Here is a 7,863-nt window from a genome sequence, read left to right as displayed (position 1 = left end):
AATGAAGTCAGACAGACATAAAGAAATAATGGGTTTTCCTAGATAAAGAATTCCACACAGCATGTGCCACAGTAGAGAAAACCCTGTCCTGTAACTGAGTTACTCCCACTCCAAGGAATGAAGCGGTGTGGCCTATTCATGAACTGTGCTAAACCATAATGTTGGGTTTGGGCTTAGAGTGTTAACAAGCCAGCATGGACTATAAAGTGTAGTTTATGGTTTAGCACAGCATGTGATCCCAACTGGTGTCTCCAGAGACAAGGAGAGTCACGGGACTTGCTTTACAAAGAAGTACTTGACTTTTTGCTTCAATTCAGGATTTTGATGCTTTGGAACCCAAATATCTGACGTGCTATCTTCTCTAGATCAGCCTCTTCCGGCCTTAAAAGAGCTGCCGGACCAGAACCTCCGAACATCAGATTAAAGCTGTTGCCTTTGGGCATTTACATCAGGATGTTTGTTTGTTTGATTTTGGGGGGGAGGGTATTTATTGTATTTGTGTGTGTCATAGCATCAAATTTTCATATACTGCTCTAGTACCTATAAAGAGGACAGACAGGAACCCATGACAGTCCGCACAAATATCTGGACAGCACACTGAACAGCAAGCACAACAGATCAACTGTGTGAAGCAAAGCATTTATCATGCATTTATAGGATTGTTCTTAAATGATGTCCACCTATGTATTTATGCTACGAGGCAACCTTCTGCCTTTCATGCGTTTTGGACTATACTTCCCTTGTCATTGTCCATTCTGACTGGGGTGCTGAGGTCAGAATATATATACCCAGTCTTTTAACATGGAGAATTCAATATGGAGAATTCATATCGCCTTCCCTGCTAATGCTCATTGACAGTTCCTTTTGCTCCATAAATTTATCCAATTACTTTTATGGCACAGATAGCACGTAACCTTGATTGAAAGCAAATGTGACTTCCTACTTTTCCTCAAAAACCCAAGCTAGATGAGGTATCTCAACCACCTTGCCGAGAGCGAATCCAACTCCTGCTTTTGCTTTCAGGAAAAGAAGTTGCCAAGGGAAGCCAGGTAGATCTTAGGACAGCCTCCTGGATTGGTGAAGAAGTCCAGTTCTCACCCTCTCCCCAGATCAGGCTAAAAAAGGCAGTCTTCTCAGACTCAACTCAAGTGTTTCTTTTTTCTCATCAACAATATGGGAGTGATTTGCCATTATTGTCTTCCAAGATGTTTTTCAACTTCTCAGTCTAGCCCTGGGATTTTTGTGGTGGGCTCTTACTCAAGTACTAAGCAGGATCAGCCAAGGTTGGCTAGATGCTGCCACCTAGCTGGGCCAAAGGAAGCTACAAAGGAAGCGAACACCCAATTCATTTTGGGGGAAGCGGTGCACTTCATTGCTGCTCTCACCCTGGGAATGTTGCACCAGATGTTCTTGACAAGGTTTTGTGATTCCTTTTAATTAATCACAACTGTTCTCATTTGTGCTTGGCGTTCTGACTGCCGTATTTGGTTGGGGGGAATGGAGCATGGAACCACTTCCCTAAACCAGGTGGCAAAATTCTGCCTTGGACTATCTGTCTCTTCTTCCTACACAACCAAGGAAGTGAAAAAGTGGGGACTTTATTTTGTAGATAAACTTCAGCTGAAGACACCCCCCTGAACAAGTTCCAGTTCTTTAACTGTAGAGTTTCAAGCCCATCTCCTTTTTCCCCTTTTCTTGCTGCTACGTTATGGCAATATTAAGAATTCTTTCTCAAAGCTAGCAAGAGTGCTGGAAATCAGGGCAAGGAGATCTTGAATGAATCCTTCACGATTATGGCATGAAGTAGCAGTTCTGCTCCTTATTTCCACCTTACAATTTGCTGGTGAATAGATACATTCTTCTCACTGCATATTACTCACAAACACACAGGGAGACAGCAAGAAATCAGGGTATTTGCTCAGCTCGTTTGTGATGAAAGCAATCAAGATGAACTAATTTGAATTTTTAAAAAGAGTGACTCAATCCATTGATTTCTACCTCCTCATCCCTTACTAGTCGAACTGAAATCCTCAAATTTAAAAAGGGGAGGTAATGTGAATGCCAAGTTGCTGCACCCTGTCCTTAATTCTGTCTCCATCTGGGCCAGAAATGTCTAGCCAATGTGGACTCTTCCCCTAGTCCCCCGCCTCCAGTATAATCTCAGAGTACCATGTGGTCATATGTACATTTCATAGTGGCCAAAACAGCCAGGGCACCCCCAGATACCACTCCCCCAAATCCCCCAATATGGGTCTGACCCAACTCCTCTAAGCCATTCAGAAACCATAGGTCAATAGAGCAACAATCAGGATCCCAGGGCAAGCTGTATTCAGCTCTTCTGCTCTAACCCAGTTACTGTTTTCTTTGAATGCTCAACAGCTGTATGTGCTGCTCTGTTTCAGGGAAGTCTAATAAAATGTGCAAATTCTTGAAAGGCAAAAGAATGCATTGTAAACTTTTTGTTAATTCCCCATGTTGTCCCATCTTGTGCTGTTTGGGACAAAGCAAGCAGGCATCCACAGAAGGCCAGGTACAACCTCTACCTGTTCCTCAAGGATTCAAACCAGTGGATCAAGCCTTCTTCTTCCCCACTTCCTCTTGTGGCATAAAGGACATGACCTGAGACAGGAAGAGGTTGTTCTACTTCCCACCTGTCACCTTTCCTTACTTACCTGCTCCCTCTCCCCCCCCCCCCCACCTACAACCTCCAACCATCTCCTCCTCCTTCCCCACAACCTGCTCCTGTCTCAGCCAAGCTGTTGACAGATGTTTGGCTAAGTAGCATGAAAGAGCAACAAAGGAGCAACCAGCCGGGGACTACGGCAGAACAGTATCTGTTTTGCACTGCTATGAATGGGTGTGTATCCGCGTTCCCCTCCAAATGGGGAACTACTAGCAGTCAGTTTAACGCAAGACATATTTGCATTTTTTCAAGGGTCCAGGCACACTAAAGCCTGCAAGTGTCTTTCTAACATCTGGTTCCTAAGCCTGGATTGCTGTATGGCAGCTGTAAAGGTTGGCAGTGATATAATGCTGCTATCTAGTGGCCAAAGAGAAGAGTCTCCTTCTGACCCCGTAAGAAAAGAGATGTGTTAGACTCTAGAGTAGCCAAAAACATCTGCTCGCACCTTTTATGATTAACCAATGTTTTATTTTAAGGCACAACTAGCTCACGAAAGTTTACACCTTAAAATAAAAATTGGTTAGTCTTAATGGTGCTCGGACTAACCAAAAACTGGTTAGTCAGCAGTTGTGCTTGTTCCTTCCTGCTCCCAAGAAGTGGAAATGCGGGGCAAAGTCTCTTCAGGAGTGGTTTTCAAGCCCTTCTAATACACATCTGCATTCCCCAGGCTGGAGCTGGGATGGACATGTTGTCTCTCACCTTAGTTCTTTTTAATATGTAACTTTATTACGCTAATCTAATTAACAAAATACATGCAATACTACTAATGAAAGAATGTAAGTTCAAGAGGAGGAGGACCTGGAAAATTAAGATGTAAACAGAACACTTCCTAATCCTTTATTTATTTGTTAAGAGTTATATCCCACCTTTCATTCAGGAGCTCAAGCTGAGGCATAAATGCTCCTTCCCATTTTCTCCCACAACCACACTGTGAGGTAGGTTGGGCTGAGAGAAAGGGATTGTCCCAAAACCACCCATGGAGCTCCCATGTCTGAGGGTGCACTTGAGCCTGGATCTGCCTGATATCAACATTTGATCCTCTACCGCACACTAGCACATTGATCATATTGCTCAAAGGACCTTTCCCTTGCCCCTTTGTTGGAAAAAAAGCCAGCTGAAACGTTGACAGCTAATACATACCAATAATCCACTGCTGCAAATCAGGAATAGAGTTCTCCTTCCAAGCATGTAGGATAATTCTCTTAGGTTTTATGAATTACGCATTTTTAATAGACAGCAATTGATTCAGTCATATCAACAATCATACAGAGGTCAGCCCAAAATGTGAAAATAGGACAAGAGAAATCCCTATGAGTTAAGGATTCAATTCCTAAATTGTTTCTCCAGGAGCAAGATGATTACAACCAAACTTATTAAACATTCTCAGAGGTGTCCAATAGGTATACTGTAAAGCAATTTTGTTCACTTCATAAGGAGGGCTTTTCAATTTTTAGTGGCCCTCTTTAAGGAACCTCCAAGCATGGGAATGCTGTGCATACAAACACGATTCCATGTGCTGAACACAGAGAGGTCCCTTTCAAACCGCTCACCCAAAACCCACTAAACTGGAAGGATGTGCCAATTAGTACCCAGATCCCTAGAGGACTAGAGTCCTCCACTGGAGTCCTCCATGTGGCCATTCTAAAACAAAGGATTGTCCAAGGGAGACCAGAACAAAAACGATTGAGTTGAAAACTGCAATTGTACCTTCTGCAGGTTTGGGTCAGGATGAACAAGTTTTAAAATTACACCATGTGCTAATTAGCTCACCTAAAGCAAGCCAGGATATGTTTTTACCAGGAATAAGTACTTTATGAATTGCTGTTAATAGGTCTTTATTACTGTCATCCTTTCTGCATCTCCTTTCTCACTGCTGTCATGTTTCCATTCCTTCTCCAATCCAATGGACACATATCTGTAGCCCAGGATCAAGTTCCACGCCATCAGATGAACTGTAGTCTACCAAAAGCTTATGAAATAATACATTTTTAGCTTTCAGGTGCCACAAACACTTATTTTTCCAAGGCTGACTCTAACACTGGCTAGCCAAATGCTAGGTCTGCTGCAAGACATCAGCCCATTAAATTTCAATTTTCTCTTTTAACTCCAGGCCATTTAATAAAACGCGTGCACATACTGGGAGTCAAAGGCATCACAAAGGGCTGCCTTTTGACACGGTGTTAACTTTATCAAGGCCCCAGTACAGGGCAGTGATAAATTGAGCTGCCCTTCGGTCTGTCAGAGGCAGATTAATACGAAGAGCTAAATAGCCTTTACATGGCTAGGAGGCCAGGCATTCTGTAGTCATTGGAAGACGAGATGGGGCAAGCTCTACCCAGAAGCTGAAGTGCGGGGCCTTCTAAGCAAGCATACAGGCAATCTCTCTGCCTGCCCCTCTGAAAGGCATCATCTGGAGCCCACCTTCCTGCACATTTTTAATGTAGTCCAGAGACAGCAGAAAAATTCTTTGCTTGGCCAGAATAATAATAATAATAATATGAAAAATAATATTTATCTATATAATTATCTATAATTCTAATAATTCTAATTATCTATACGATTATTACTATCTGTTGTTATCTATTATCTATATATCTATAATAATAATAATGATAGCAGTCTTCCAGTACTTGAAGGGCTACCACAGGGAAGAGGTGCTGATTTATTCTCCATGGCACCTGAGGGTAGGACAATGTCATGTTCCTCGTTTCAATGTTCTGTATACATCGTAACGTTTCACATGCCACTCTTCCGATCCGTGTTTGACTGTTGTAACTTTCCAGTCCTGCCAGGCTGTAATCTTTTACTGCGGTTCTGGAATGTATGTTTGGGTTAGTAACTCTATTCAAGGTTGCTTTCCCAGGCCGATGTATGACAGTGGTTAACATCTGGGAGGGGGTGGTTGCTACGGTGGGGCGAGGGGCGGGGTTGGGCTGAAGCGAGAGTATTTGATTTGTATTTCGCGCGCTTTTGGTTTATTCTCAGCTTTGTCTGTATCTGCATACTATTCCTTTAATAAATCAGTTATCTTAAAGCCCGGGCTTGTGAGGCTGAGTATATTGGAGTAGGCAACCATTACATAAAGCTGAGAATCATAATTAAACTTTCCGCTAGCCCCATCCAAGTGTTTGGTGAAGGGGGATGCTAGCGATGTCAGAACCCAGACTGCAAGAGAGCGAAGAGGGAGAAGAGGAACCGGACACCACAAGGGCGCTTGTGGTCCCGAGCTCCCGAGCTCAGAGGGCAGCCCGCTGGGATAAGCGGGGTGCCCTGGTGGAAGAGCGGGGTTTACCGTCTGAAGTGAGCGGCGCTACAGGGGATGGCTATCGAACCGGGGAGGAAGGAGACTCCGAGGTCGAATCGCCCCAAGCGTCCTGGGAACCGGAGATCCCGCTGTCGCCTACGGTGGTAGTGACCACAGGGCCATTGGAAGCACCGGTCACCCCCGTACGCATGAGAGCGTTGGAGGAGAAAATGGACATTATTGTTGCCCTGCTAAAGGACAACCCCAGAGGGTCAGGATCCCGGCAGGAGGGACCGGAGGAAATTCCACCCCGACACCCCAATCCGGGAGCGAGGTCCTCATCACCCCCTAGGGGGAGAAGTAGGACTGGGGTCTTCCGGCAAGCGAGGGGAAGAGAGTCGGGAGTGACCAGGGAAGGGTCACAGGCGGTGGGCAGGCGTTCATTAGCTTTTGCGGAACCAGCTGAGCCGAGAGAGTCAGCAAGAGCCCCTCCACCTTTCATGGTAAAGTTTGATGGCGACCCTGCCAAACTGTCCTTCATTACCAATGCCAGAAACTACATGGTGGACTGGGGGCGAAGCTTTCGCTCAGAGCATGGCAAAATTAATGCCATCGCCAATAAACTAAAAGGGAGGGCAGCGGATTGGTATGTGCAGTTATGCCAATCCGAAGCCACAGAACTAGAAGAATTTGAGGAGTTCCTGTGGGCAGAAAAACAACACTTCGAAGATCCCTTGGCCCAGGAACGAGCGAAACGGGCTTTGAGGACACTTTCCCAGGGAGCCCTCTCCATCGCAGACTACGCTTTGGAGTTTAAAGCCCTGGCTGGAAAGGTGGAGGATTGGTCCCAGTCGACCCTAGTGGAAATGTTCAAACAGGGACTGGAGACGGAGGTCCTCCGATGGGCTTTGGGACGCGACGATCCGAAAATGTTGTATGGATGGATTCAGCTGGCTGGTAGTGCTGAAGACGCCCTAGAGACGTTCACACATAACAAGGAATTGAAACAAGGGAAGTTAAGTAAAAGTGTCCGTGCCCCAGGATTCCCAAGCCGGCCCAAATCGAAAAGTTGGGAGGAGGAGAAAGAACGACGTTTTGCGAAAGGACAGTGCCTGAGATACAGGAAAGAAGGACATCGGGCAGCGGCGTGCCCAAGAAAGAGATCCGAGATGCGACCAGGAAAGTCGGCTGGCAAGTCTCCTTCAGTACCAAGGAAGGTGAGAGCTGCCCGCGCGGAGGACGATCCTGACGACCACCAATTCAGGAGAGAGGAGGAACAGCTGGACTTCGAACAACCGGCGGGAAAAGGCAACCACCTGCCCTGAAGGGCGCCCTAGGGCAGGTGGAAGGAGATGGGCACGACCACGATTCGGTGAGTGGGAATTTTCCTACCCTGACGGTCAAGATTAAATTGGGCTCCAGTACCCGAACTGTGGAGGTGTGGGCGATGCTCGACTCGGGCTGCTCGCGCTCTTTGATGCACCCCGATCTCGTAGCCGCATTAGAGCTTCCCAGGTTCCCGTTGAAGCGGCCAATGATTTTTACCCAACCGGACGGGACTATGGCTGGGGGGAAACTGGTAACCCACTCCACGGGACTGGTGGCACTGCAACTGGGGAGCCATTGGGAGAAATTACCCTTTGTAATAGCACCGGTGGGGGGCCCCTTAGTCATCCTGGGGATGCCATGGTTTGTCAAGCAAAATCCGGCTATCAACTGGCTGCATAGAACTGTGACTTTTGCTGATGGATTTTATAAGGTGCCAGAAAAGGATTTATTGGAGGACAATGAAGTGGGGCGGGCAGCCACTACCACAGTACAAACGCTTGAGCCACTAGAGGGGCTGCCTGAGCAATATCAGGACTTCGCAGATGTGTTTGGCGAAAAGGAGGCAGATCGCCTGCCCCTTCACCGAAAGACTGATTGTGCTATTGAA

The sequence above is a fragment of the Candoia aspera genome, chromosome 10 (assembly GCF_035149785.1).
Source record: "Candoia aspera isolate rCanAsp1 chromosome 10, rCanAsp1.hap2, whole genome shotgun sequence".
Taxonomy (NCBI): Eukaryota; Metazoa; Chordata; class Lepidosauria; order Squamata; family Boidae; genus Candoia; species Candoia aspera.
The sequence above is the reverse complement of the archived record's forward strand: the minus strand, read 5'-3'. Positions refer to the sequence as shown.